The following is a 14,349-nucleotide window of genomic DNA, read 5'->3' on the forward strand; positions in this document are numbered from 1 at the left end:
TCTGTTGTCGTCCTAATCTTTTAACAGTTTCGTAAAGATGGTATCGCACCGTGTAATACTCTGCCACATATTTCACAGTTCATTCATTTTCTGCAGGGAGATTATGAGGACAAGAAGTGACTAATGCGCCTAGAGCTGACACCCAGAGTTCAAAGCCAGAGGCTGAGCAACCGAAGCAAAGACCCACTTGTCGGCCACTGTTTCAGCTTGCACACACACAGCGGCGACAGTTCAGCCTACGAGTGACGCAGTAGTGACAGTACGATTCGCGATCCAGACAGACGGTTTTTCCAATCTAAGATTTGGAGGATCCGGTACGATCTAGAAAATCTAAATCCTTTGATCTCCGAATAAAATAAAAGTGTATTGGCGATGCGAAAAATTGAAGCGGGTTAAAGTCCATGAATACTAAGCGCTATAGTGCGGTCGAACTTTCAGGTAGGACTGTAGTCGCGTGTCTGAAGTAACCGATGTTTCGTAGAACAGAAGTACCCAGAAAGCTACAGCGCTCAGCTTTCATCTGCAATGACTGCCTGCCTTCCCATTTGAAATTCTAATACTTGTCACAGATGCCGGACAATGTAAGGTTCACTAATGTTTCATTATCAATGGCACGCGTGAACCGCGCCTTATGGCACGCTGATGCAACGTAGTGATAATTTGCGGCAGCACAGCACAGAGTTGCCTCCTTACAGCATCACTGTATATACGGTGCGGCAAAGTCACTGCGACAATGGTATCAGCACTATAATACTAGGACATCAACATACCAATCAGTGCTCCTAGCACTTGTCCTTAACCTTACATTCCACGCACTTTACACGGAGCATCCTCGACAATTGCTGCAACGTTCGCCTGTATGCGGAAACAGACATGGAAATTCTAAGAATATGGTGTTTCTGTCGGAAGCCTCAGTGTAAAGCCCGGTAAGTGCGTCCAGGTAATTGGCAATTACCACGAAATACAAGCCGGTCTGCAGAAGCTTTGTGAAAGAAGACATCCTGACGGGGAGTTACTTCATTGGGATGTAATACACGAAGGAAATCAACAACATTCACATATACGCTTTCCTGGCGCGCTGACACGGCATTAAAAACCCTTGGCAATAAAAGTCCTCATATAAAGCTGTGGCTACGAATTGTAATGTGGCACAATAAAAAAATGCTACAAAGACAGTAGATGGAATTTAAAATTAAGTTTTCTACGTAATAGATGTCTTTCCGACATCGACGGCGTATCCATCAGCAGTTAACTTGCTGGCATCTACCGAGGCACAGGTATTTGACTGCAGGGAAAGAGCGATCGCTGGAAATTAAAATTGTAAATCTTTAATACATCTACCTTAATATTGGTTCAAATGGCTCTGAGCACTATGGGACTTAACTACTGTGGTCATCAGTCCCCTAGAACTTAGAACTACTTAAACCTAACTAACCTAAGGACATCACACACATCCATGCCCGAGGCAGGATTCGAACCTGCGATCGTAGCACCTTAATATTATGCAAGCCAATGTACACTGCGTGGTGGAAGGTAGCCTATATCGCTTCAATATTATTGGTTTTCTTTCTGTTCCATTCCCTCAATGTGGGAGGGAAAATCTCCATTACTAAACGGCTAACCAGGTTAATTGTGCACGTCCCCACTTGCAGCTTGCCTATGTAACTGGTTCCAAGGGGGGGATTTTTATTTCCAATATTTCATACAGTTATTGATCGAATTTAAAAATTTTGAACGCTCCCATAATCTATACTCATTAAGAGTTTAAACCTGTATTAAAGGTTTAGCACAGTAAGGCAAGTATTACAATTAGAAACTGTGTGTTTGTCTCGAGGCAGCGTAACTAAAGCTGCGCAGATTGCCTCCACTATACTCATCGAGCGTTTGATAATGAGAATGCTTAGCAACTTCCAACAAACAAACACAATTTCAGTCCTTTTCTAAACTACTTCCCGCTTAGACCTTTACTAAACTACTACTCGTTTACATGCTTAACGTCAAATGTTTAACACCGTAAATCATTTGTAAAGTAATCAGGCGTTTGAAGGGCTTTTATACTTGCGATTTAGATTATTTAAAGAATCTGGGGTTTCCTGGCGACTATTTAAATGCTTCTGTATGCGCCCTAATGTCTCTCTTGTTACTCTCGTGATCCCTCGGTGAGACTTTCTTAGGTGGCACGATAATGGTCGTACAGTCATCTTCGAATACAGGTTCTTTGAATGTACTCAACAGGGTTTCACGAGAACTAAGTCGTCTTTCTTCCAAGGATTCCCGTTTAAGTTCACTGAGCATTTCTGTTATGCTGTCATACGTACTTAGACTCCCCGTGCGCCGGCCGGAGTGGCCGAGCGGTTCTAGGCGCTACAGTCTGGAACCGCGCGACCGCTGCGGTCGCAGGTTCGAATCCTGCCTCGGGCGTGGATGTGTGTGATGTCCTTAGGTTAGTTAGGTTTAAGTAGTTCTAAGTTCTAGCGGACTGATGACCTCAGAAGTTAAGTCCCATAGTGCTCAGAGTCACTCCCCGTGCACTTGTGCTACACTTCCATACGCACTAAATTTCCCGGACATTTCTTTTACACTTCCATAGGGACAACGAGCCTAGCAGTGCATGTCTGAACTCATTCAATGTCTGTTTTCATACTTACTTAGTAAGGACCGCTGCAGAACTAGAAGATATTTTGGAACACTCCTGCTTTGAGAAGAAGTGTATATTTGAGAGCCTTCAGCACACTGACTGAGAAAGCTGTATAACGCGTTGCTTTAAGAGACCGACGTAACTGAGATCAGTTGAATGTTTAGAGATGATGTTGGACCCATTTTGACGAGAAAATGTTACGCACTTAATATCTACCTCTGTAGTTTTGAGGGCAAATCAAGAAATCGAGGAAAAAGTCTAGCATGAGATTCAGTGCCAGTCGATAAGCAGCCGCCTTAGGTAGTTAGAGCGACAGGAACCTGTGGAGTACAGCAGTGAGATCTGCCCCCTCTCGTAAGCAGTACACAGACACAGAGGGTTGAGTTCAATAGTAGAGTGCTGTGGAGGGGGTTATAACGAGCAGATACAGTCGATAACCCGTTCTCTATACGTTGTCTCACCTAATACGTGACTGCAAGACACAGGCTAACGAAAGCAATGTGCACACAGAGTGGTATAAAGAAGCCCCAACTAATCAACGTGTTGTAGGTACCAAACAGAGATAGTTATACAACTGCTCTGGTAATATATGACACCTTCCTACGCTCTCCAGCATGTTGAAGCCACCAGAAAAAGGAGGACCATTATGACTACTGAGGAACTACCGTGTCATGAAAACTCAATCCGCTCGTCTCTTCTGACATATACAACTAAAGATGAAAACTTGAAGTATATTAACTACACAGAACATACAACTACTATACCTAGTTATTTGCGAAAATTGGCAATGAAGACCATAAACAAACGTGGTGCCAAATGTAGACCCGATATAGGCTGTGCGTATATAGATACGAATGTTATGGAATGGAGATGCTTTGAACTGCCTGAAGAATCATCTAACGTGAGTGGAAAGCTGACCGCGATATTACGAGCCCTGAAGTCCGCAATGCAGTGAGGGAGGGGGGGGGGGAGAAGAGAGGAAAGAGTAATATTATCAGATTACAGATTCGCATTTCAATACCATAGCCAGGAACACACACACACACACACACACACACACACACACACACACACACGAGAGAGAGAGAGAGAGAGAGAGAGAGAGAGAGAGAGAGAGAGAGAGAGAGAGAGAGAGACGCACAAAACCGACTGTGTGGATAAATGGGGAGTGTGGTCTCTATGGCGAACAACAGGTACAACTGGAATATGACTAGCAAGAGATAGTGCAACAACGAACTGCCAAAAACAATACAGTACCTAACCGCAGACAACAACATAGAATGATGAACGGAAGGAAGCTGTTAACGGCACAGTCCTTCACGCAACAGCTGTCCATTAATTACACCCGCTCGCCTAGGCCGGGATGGGCCTCTGAAGTACGGAGCCGACGATACACGCAGGCAAAGGGAAACACATCACGATACCGAGGCACTAGTCAAGAAACTGCTCAATCTCTCTTTCCTTCAGCCAACTACAGCCTAGTTAGCTTTAGTCTCATTATCACTTTTTCTCCCCCTCTTGCACTACTTGTGGCCATATGTAGGAGACAGCCAGCTGAAAGCACTTGTCCTATTATGTTTTACGATACAAAGTTCGCAGCAATGCTACATGCAATGGGAAAAATCTGTCGGCACTTGAGTATCCGAACAACTTAGTGATCAATGAGCAGTCCACCGAAAGTTTAAAACGTGCGTGCGAAGCGTGCGCGCCAACAGCGCTGTCTATTGTGGAAAATGTAAGAAAAGTTCTGTAATGGTAAACAAATAATCGACATGGGGGCAAATATAAGCTATTGAGTCGCATCTCCACAACCACAGCCGTGACGGCCAATACATGCTAGTGCGGTGGTTGTCGCGGTCTTGTCACCCACGAAATTCTCAAAGAAAACAGCAATACAGGAAAGCGAAATGAATAAACGGAAGTCAAATATCATAACTGCTGTACTGCACCTTACTGTTGCATGTGCAACACAATAAACAATGCAAAAGGATGTAGCGTTCACATTGTGACGGCCAGAAACCTCACATTCCGCCCAGCAGCTATTTTCTCGTTGGAACAGAGAATGTAACAGAGAATGTTAGAGCAAAAGCGTCTGCCAGCCGAGCCAGAACGGCTTGAAGGGAGGAAAGAGGGGGTGGCAGTGCAGGCAGAGTGGACTCCGTCCCGTAACGACTCCAGCCGGTGTGGCGCGGCTGGCGCTCATTAGCGACTGGTTGCCCGCGACCGCAGACCGAGCCGCGATCGATGGCTCGTCTGCTCGCGGCCGTGTGCGTGGCGAACGGCAACGCGAGCGGCCTCGGGCTCTGCAGTTTGCGGAGTCACGTCCCAGGCAGGGCGCGACGCGCGACAACAGGTAGAGCCACGCGGGAGGGCGTGCCGAGGCTGCCGGAAACATCCAAGGCGCTTTAAATGCGAACATTTTAGCTGAGGCTTTACCGTGACTGTTACTGACATTGCATGAAACAACATGTGTACTGTTACCAGTCACAGTTTATGTATATGGTTCAAATGGCTCTGAGCACTATGGGACTTGACTTCTGAGGTCATCAGTCCCCTAGAACTTAGAACTACTTAAACCTAACTAACCTAAGGACATCACACACATCCACGCCCGAGGCAGGATTCGAAACTGCGGCCGTAGCGGTCGCCCGGTTCCAGACTGAAGCGCCTAGAACCGCTCGGCCACACAGGCCGGCAGTTTATTTATACCCACAACGCTAAGGAGGTCTTCCAGTGCATGTATTCTGCAACTCTAACAAAAATCGCCACAATCATTGAAAACTTATTACGAAACAATAATGTTATTATGATATATATCGAAACTTCCTGGCAGATTAAAACTGTTTGCCGGACCGAGACTCGAACTCGGGACCTTTGCCTTTCGCGGGCAAGTGCTCTACCGACTGAGCTACCCAAGCACGACTCACGCCCGGTACTCACAGCTTTACTTCTGCCAGTAACTCATCTCCTACCTTCCAAACTTTACAGAAGCTCTCCTGCGCAGGAGAGCTTCTGTAAAGCTGTGAGTACCGGGCGTTGAGTCGTGCTTGGGTAGCTCAGTCGGTAGAGCACTTGCCCGCGAAAGGCAAAGGTCCCGAGTTCGAGTCTCGGTCCGGCAAACAGTTTTAATCTGCCAGGAAGTTTCATATCAGCGCACACTCCGCTGTAGAGTGAAAATTTCATTCTACGATATGTATTGGTTGTACTTTGTGATAATGTTTCTCTTTTGCTGTATGTTCTTTCCAGCTAGCTGTTTCCGAACACTATCTTTGTTTACAAAAAATGACTGTTTACATGTAATGTGTTTAGACAGAGAATGGAGCTTGGTGACCACTGGAGTTGTTCTGTTTTGTGTGTTTTTATTTGCACCGTCAGATATCCGTTTACTTTTTAGTCAAAAAAATCCCAAACCCATGTTCTGTAATAGCATTTTTGTTTCTCCAGTAGACAGTGCCAAATGTTAGTCTAAGAGATTAACGCAATACACACACACACGTCATAGTAACACATGTAAATCCACTTGATTACGGAGGTTTAAACCTTCGAAACGCGTTGTGGCTATAGAAAAACAGTGACTGGTTTCAGTGAACTTGCTTCATTCGAGTTCTGTTTCTGTTACGCCAATAGTAACACCATCTACCGAAATATATTCGTATAAAAGGTGGTTTTGGATGACGAAAAACTGCAGGGAACAATCCCTGAGAGGGTATTGAGCAGAAAGGTTCATATGGACATACGGCCAGAAATGAGTTCCACGTGAGGTATACCCACTTGAATGTGGAGATAAAAGATATTTGACTGTCTAGGTTTCAATTATTCATAGCACGCACGAGAACACGTTAAGCAAGTGATGATGTTCTGTCTGTACCATTGTTTTAGTGGTATGGTGGCAGCGCACCACCAGCATCATTCCTGCCCTAATCTGTGGTCAGGGTAGATGTCGAGATGCCTCCGCACCGAAATGAAGTAGGCTGGAGTATCATCCTGTAGTAACCACATCACACGTCGTATCACCAAAGGCAGAGGATGCAGGGTCACGCGCAGGTCTGCATATATGCATCGTCTATGAGGCGTTGCCGAGCAATAACCGATCCCACGTGACAGTCCCCAATGATCCCCGTTCACACATTGTGACTGAAACAGTGCTTATAATTCGCTGTCATCATACTACCAAAACAATATTACACAGACAGTACATTCCCACTTGCCTGAAGTGTTCTCATGTCTACTTTCAATCATTGATACGTACACTGACAAAGATCTCTCATCTACACCTTCAAGTGGTGACCCTCTCTTGGAACGCATTTCCAGCAACATGCCCGTGTGAGCTTTATTGTTTTTTACCTTCTCGGGGATAGTTTACTACAGTTTGTCCCCATTTAGCAAAATCGCCCTGTATAAAACGGAACTTCTCGTCAAGAGAAAGGTATCGCAAGGGACAGTGTTATATACTCATATACCGGCACTGATCGATGGATGCGAATTTTTGACAGTGGAGCAAGCGATTTCACCATCAGTTACAAGTAGTACAAGTGAGTCATCTACAAAAATTTGAAAAAACGAGGAGATGGGACAGAATCCGAAACACAGCCTTTCGGGAAAATTAAAATGCAAAGCCTTAGGAGAAAACTACCTCGAAGACGTAGCTGAAGTGATTTAGAAACGTCCAAGAAATGTCTAAAGATCACCTGTCAATATTAGTGGACGAGATATGGGTGCAAGCAAGCAAGGAAGGAAGGAAGGAAGGAAGGAAGGACGAAGATGGCCAATAAAGACGTGGGAGGAGAGAAAAGGCAGTGCGAGAGAGATAGATGGGGGGAGGGAGCAAGGGCAGAAATCCGGACTGCAGGCGGGGAAAGCTGGAGGTCCCTTGTATCCTCTAGTCCATGGGTATCCATTTGCAGCACAAGGCCAGTGTCAATTCGGTTCTAGACGGAGAATCTATTAAAGTATTGGTAAAAAATGATGAACTGATTATTTGCAAATTGAAACTTCCGTCGTAAGATGCTATTCTCTCATTGGTCCATGCCGTTATTAACACTGCTGTCCGCGCTGTACTTTAACACTCAAGTCTCGTTCTTATAACCGGCCAATCCGTCAGACACGCTGGTCTGTTATATTACGCCTACTTCAGTTGCATCTGCGAAACTAGAGGTTTAGAAATAATGAAACTAATTTATAGAAATAAAAGGAAATTCTATATTATTTCTGTACAGTGTGATAGAGGTTCTTTTTCACCGTAATTCTGATTACTCCAAGTCGCTATTCGCCAGAAATCGTCATGTGGGATGGAATTACTGTCAATGTTTGTTACTAACTGAGCCATCATTCTCTATCGCAAGTCAAATATCACTTTATTATTTCTATATACTTACATATAGAATTATTAATGAACCCTCTTAAATGTCAAATTAAGACAATCTTGCTTTTTTAGAAAAAGAATCATAGAGAAACAAATTTTATATTACTTTAATGCGTTCTCTCTCTCTCTCTCTCTCTCTCTCTCTCTCTCTCTCTCTCTCTCTCTCTCTCTCGGCACCAGTAAACTAACAGTTTGGACACCCCTGCTCTAGTCCATACTGTGAGGTGCAGGGGTGTCGGATGACTCTCTGAAATAGTGTGCCAAGGGAAATTCATCCAAACTGGTGAAGGCTGATAAGGAGCCTTCCCCCTCACTTTCAACTGTTAAGGAAGCTGGCTGCTTCTCCTTTAAGACAATCGACTTAAAACACGTAATTAAACTACAGTCACACAAAAAAATCGAGAAATTGCGCATCACGCTACCGGACGATCGGCATGAAATGTCTGTTTGCAGTATCTGATTCCATAATCATGTCACGAAAGATTACGCTGTATTTTACGACGATAAATGATCGTCAGAATACTTTTTGGACGATGGATGTTTCAGTTCTCGAACGCTGAACAAAGTGAATGTAAGTTTTTTCAGCTGAAAAAATTGTACTTTAGGGACTGGCCATCGTCCTTCGTTAAAATGTATGGAAAGCATATCTGGTTCAAATGGCTCTGAGCACTATGGGACTTAACTGCTGAGGGCATCAGTCCCCTAGAACTTAGAAGTAATTAAACCTAACTAACCTAAGGACATTACACACATCCATGCCCGAGGCAGGATTCGAACCTGCGACCGTAACGGTCGCGCGGCTCCAGACTGTAGCGCCTAGAACCGCTCGGCCACCAGGGCGGCAACGCATATCTGATCAGGCGTAAGGGGCCATTGAACCTCTTTAAAGAAGGCATTTGCGAATGGTTACAGGTTTTTTCTGATTAGCCAGAGACTGTAACCGGTAAAATGAAAAATACGAACTGGCATATGCTGAAATGGACATGCCGTATATTTCAAAACCAGCTGCAAATATAGTGTCTCAGGGCAGAAACTAGGAGTAACCTCCAGCCTCTTACGTACCTATCGCGTAGAAATCTTACACACAAAATTAAGCAAGTAACTGTTAGGACAGTGGCATAGGAGTGACTCTTCACATGCAACATCAACCTATGCGACAGAAGGAAACCTTAATGCGTGGTACAATAAAAAGGACCATCAGCCACGCAAACTACAGATGCTGATGTAACAAATGAACACGTCAAATAGCCCTCTCTCCAGTGAAAGTATTGGAGACACTATCTGACCGATCATTATCCGAGAGATCGATCACCGCCCACCGTGGCCTCTACCCACACTGCCGCGAGGTTTTATACACTCATTGAAATTGAAATAAGAACACCGTGAATTCATTGTCCCAGGAAGGGGAAACTTTATTGACACATTCCTGGGGTCAGACACATCACATGACCACACTGACAGAACCACAGGCACATGGACACAGGCAACAGAGCATGCACAATGTCGGCACTAGTACAGTGTATATCCATCTTTCGCAGCAATGCAGGCTGCTATTCTCCCATAGAGACGATCGTAGAGATGCTGGATGTAGTCCTGTGGAACGGCTTGCCATGCCATTTCCACCTGGCGCCTCAGTTGGACCAGCGTTCGCGCTGGACGTGCAGACCGCGTGAGACGACGCTTCATCCAGTCCCAAACATGCTCAATGGGGGACAGATCCGGAGATCTTGCTGGCCAGGGTAGTTGACTTACACCTTCTAGAGCACGTTGGGTGGCACGGGATACATGCGGACGTGCATTGTCCTGTTGGAACAGCAAGTTCCCTTGCCGGTCTAGGAATGGTAGAACGATGGGTTCGATGACGGTTTGGATGTACCTTGCACTATTCAGTGTCCCCTCGACGATCACCAGTGGTGTACGGCCAGTGTAGGAGATCGCTCCCCACACCATGATGCCGGGTGTTGGCCCTGTGTGCCTCGGTCGTATGCAGTCCTGATTGTGGCGCTCACCTGCACGGCGCCAAACACGCATACGACCATCATTGGCACCAAGGCAGAAGCGACTCTCATCGCTGAAGACGACACGTCTCCATTCGTCCCTCCATTCACGCCTGTCGCGACACCACTGGAGGCGGGCTGCACGATGTTGGGGCGTGAGCGGAAGACGGTCTAACGGTGTGCGGGACCGTAGCCCAGCTTCATGGAGACGGTTGCGAATGGTCCTCGCCGATACCCCAGGAGCAACAGTGTCCCTAATTTGCTGGGAAGTGGCGGTGCGGTCCCCTACGGCACTGCGTAGGATCCTACGGTCTTGGCGTGCATCCGTGCGTCGCTGCGGTCCGGTCCCAGGTCGACGGGCACGTGCACCTTCCGCCGACCACTGGCGACAACATCGATGTACTGTGGAGACCTCACGCCCCACGTGTTGAGCAATTCGGCGGTACGTCCACCCGGCCTCCCGCATGCCCACTATACGCCCTCGCTCAAAGTCCGTCAACTGCACATACGGTTCACGTCCACGCTGTCGCGGCATGCTACCAGTGTTAAAGACTGCGATGGACCTCCGTATGCCACGGCAAACTGGCTGACACTGACGGCGGCGGTGCACAAATGCTGCGCAGCTAGCGCCATTCGACGGCCAACACCGCGGTTCCTGGTGTGTCCGCTGTGCCGTGCGTGTGATCATTGCTTGTACAGCCCTCTCGCAGTGTCCGGAGCAAGTATGGTGGGTCTGACACACCGGTGTCAATGTGTTCTTTTTCCATTTCCAGGAGTGTATTTAGCCCAGAACAATGTATGTAGTACCAGAATGATAAATGCTTCTATTACGCGAGTTGACTGAAAAGTAATGCCTCCACCTTCGTAATTCTTCAACAGTTGGCAGCATTGCTATGCGGCAGGTACTGGCTTGTTCCGTAGCCTCTTCTCTACAGCTCCAGTTGGAGGGAAGCCATAGCATTGAACGGTTGTGTTGTTACAGTGTAAAGTATGGAACACTGCGCAGACGGTCGGTCAATGCGATTTAAACAACGTGCAGTCATTGAATTCTTGACAGCAGAAGGTGTCACCCCACAGGAGATACATCAGAGAATGCAAGCAGTTTATGGTGATTGTGTTGATGTGAGTACTGTGCGTCGATGGGCGAGTACGTTCAAAGATGTTGAGGAAGGCGGGAACATCTGACCCGCATGATAGAGTTGAACGTCCTGTAACAGCAAACACCGAGTTTCACAAGCAAAATGTTGACAGATTGATTCAGGAACGGCAAGCACAATCGGCATTTCACAAGAATGTGTGGGGTCACATTACTGCTTTGCTTGGCTATCGGAAGATCTGAGCACTATGGGTACCCTGGATGACACACTTCAACATAAAAACTTACTCGCCCAACGACGCGTAGTACTCATATCAACACAATAACCATAAACTTCTTTCATTCTCCGATGAATCTCCTTTGGGGTGACACCTTTGCATTGACCGACCGTCTGCGAAGTGTTCCATACTTTACACTGTCACAACACAACCGTTAAATGCTAAGGCTTCCCGCCAACCGGAGCTGTAGAGAAGAGGCTACGAAACAAGCCAGTACCTGCCGCATAGCAATGCTGCGAACGTTTGAAGAGTTAGGAAGGTGAAGGCATTACTTTTCAGTCAACCCTCGTATAATACAAAAAAGGCAAATATTTCCTGGGCAGAGTTAGCGATGTAAAATAAGGGAACTACCTTTTCGACTTATCTGGCAGTTTCAAATACATTTAAGTGAAAAACATCTTGATATATTCGCGCTTTTTTATTTGTTAGTATTAGTACCATTGTCATGTAAATTAACGCATCTTGTCCAGTAAAGTAACATGATACATGATGTCGTGTAACATGACATGTCATCATGTCATTCAACATGGCATTGTCATGTGCAATAAGACACAACATATCATTAAAATTAGGGACGCATAAATTGCAAGATGCAGGTGGGCAAACAGCTTCTAGTTAAGACGGCTCACTACACTGGGGAAGTAGGGTTAACTCGTAAAAAAGCGCGAACGTGTCAAGTGTTTTGATTTAAATGTCTTTGAAGCTGTCACATAAGTCGAAGAACTAGTTCCCTTGTTTTACATCCCTAATTCTGTGCAAGACATCTTCTCTGGTTTTGTTCTATGATAGGAGCATTTGTCATTCTAGTCACCAACGTTTACTCTACCATAATTTTGACATATCGCCATAGCTTGATAAACGATGTCGATTTTTTCGTTGTCTTTCGAATCATGTTGGTTATATCGTGGCAACGAATAAAGTTTTCATAAAACAACAAAACGACCATTAAAAATGTATTTGTCTACTTTCTTACACAATTTGAACAGATTCGCACAAGTTTGAAACATAAAAGTGACGCGCGTAGAAGAACTCAGAAAAAAAATTATTTTTTTTTTTTGCACATAAAATACAAATGAAATCCGACTTCTGAAAGCCTGTTTTCAATTTTACGGTAAGAATGTATGTTTTGTTTATGTGATTCATTGTAAGCCGTTTTCGCGGATTTAGTTCACTTAAGAACGAATTTTTCGTCTACATTTAGCTCGACTTTAAACTAGAGTATCTCGACAACGGATGAAGATCATTCGATAAAAAATTTCATTTTGACTTTATCCATTTATCTACCTTCTCGCCAAGTGTGAACCGTTTCGCCCAAGTTTAAAACATATAAATGGCACGCTTCAAAAACCTCACAGAGAAACGTGTTTCCTGCATGTTTTTGTACGTAAAGTCCAATCGGTGCTGATACGGATGGTGCAATTATCTGAGCATTAATTTCAGTCCAATTCAAATCTTTTGCAGAAGTAATTAATCTGTTCGCACCATTTGTCTGGGCGCCAGTTTCGGTTCGTGGTACAAACGATGTTTGATATACTGAGAGATGTTCGGATGATTATACAAATGGCCGCTGATCCGCGCTAAACCAAAAACCTTTTCACTCCATGTTCCTAGCTCAAATAGGAACCGAGCACCAAGAGCCCTCCCCCTGAAAACCATTATTCTGCACGCGGCCTTTTCATAACTATTTGTTAAAGCGCTACCGCGCTGTATCGACTGGTCGACTAGTCCCGATGGATGTATCGTTCATATCCTGGGGCCTTAGAGGAGGAAATATTTCCATCATTCGCAAATTTCCACAACAGACACACCAAATACGGCACTGTAGCTCGCTAAGCTGTATTCCAACAGCGCGTCTGCTCCGCTGAACTTGTGGCGTGTAAATCGATCTCACATGGTATTGGTTCACATTTCGTAGCACACAGCGTAATCCGAAAGGATTTCATGCGTTGATCGCGCGTCTGAAAGCTTCGCAACGCGAAGTTCCACGGTGTGTAGTCACAGAAGTCTTCCCGCTCCACATCTGCTTTCATGCCTCCCATCCTCTCCCTTGAGGACAGCTTAACGAAGACGTTTTGAGCCTAAGGGTGCTACTGACCGAGAATAATCAGAGCAGTGCGCAGAGCCTCCTCGTCCCGGGATCCAAACAAACCTGATGGCAAAAATTAGCCGTCGGGACCTGCAGTTTGCAGTGCGCGCGCACAAATCGCTGCAGACTCCTTCGCCTTCAGGGCCTGCCTAGGCGTTGCGCTAGCCGGCCTTGTAAGCAGCCCTTCCTCCGACGCAGCGGCTCCTTAATTGGAACAATCAATTAGCGGCCGCAGCAGGATGCACGCTGACGCAGCTGATCCCACTGCTGTGCCGATTACTAACACAGGGCGGGGGTCCTGCTGAGCGGGCACCAGTTGCTGCTCGGCGCACCAGATCAGCCTGCCATTAATTGCAGAGTACGTCAGTGACTGAATGCAAACACTCTCTCCCACTCACTCGCTCACTATGGAAACTCCTTCGTTAATATGCTAATTTGAATCACAGCCGTGGCGGCCTAGAGAGCGCACCTGGCTACAGACCCCGAAGTCCTCTCCTCAATCTCGAAAAGGGGCTGGAATTTTTCCTTGCTCCAGTCCTCCAGAACGGCCCCAGGTTCACTCAGCCTGCTATCAAATGAGCAGTATGGTTCTTTCAAGCGAGCCGGGGCGGTGGAGCAACCATCCTCCCCTGCTAGTGCAGCGGCGAAGCAAGGCTGCATTATACCTGCAGCCAGGCTAATAGTTTGGTCAAGAACTTGACGTCTGACAATGCTTACGAGGACAACACGGCAAGTGCTACAACCCGATTTCCCAGAAACTTCTCTCACGGGAAAAGGGTTCAAAATAACCGAACACATGACTCGGCTGTGGCTCTAAAGTCGAATTAATGTTGTCACAAAGCTGAGATAACCCGAAGAAGACTGCTGAGGAAGCTATGTCGAGCACAGCTCT

At 46.0% G+C, this 14,349-nt stretch overlaps 1 protein-coding gene and 2 non-coding genes across 4 annotated transcripts in view; 1 reads left to right on the forward strand and 2 right to left on the reverse strand.

The window, feature by feature from the left end:
* Nucleotides 1–14,349, reverse strand: part of LOC126190869 (homer protein homolog 2) — an 864,566-nt gene that overhangs the window by 199,890 nt on the left and 650,327 nt on the right. The gene's annotated exons all lie outside the window — the stretch shown is intronic.
* Trnas-cga (transfer RNA serine (anticodon CGA)) lies at nt 5,483–5,557 on the reverse strand. Its single transcript has one exon. It is a non-coding gene; the product is annotated as a tRNA-Ser (tRNA).
* Nucleotides 5,683–5,757, forward strand: Trnas-cga (transfer RNA serine (anticodon CGA)). Its single transcript has one exon. It is a non-coding gene; the product is annotated as a tRNA-Ser (tRNA).

This window comes from Schistocerca cancellata, chromosome 6 (assembly GCF_023864275.1).
Source record: "Schistocerca cancellata isolate TAMUIC-IGC-003103 chromosome 6, iqSchCanc2.1, whole genome shotgun sequence".
Lineage (NCBI taxonomy): Eukaryota > Metazoa > Arthropoda > Insecta > Orthoptera > Acrididae > Schistocerca > Schistocerca cancellata.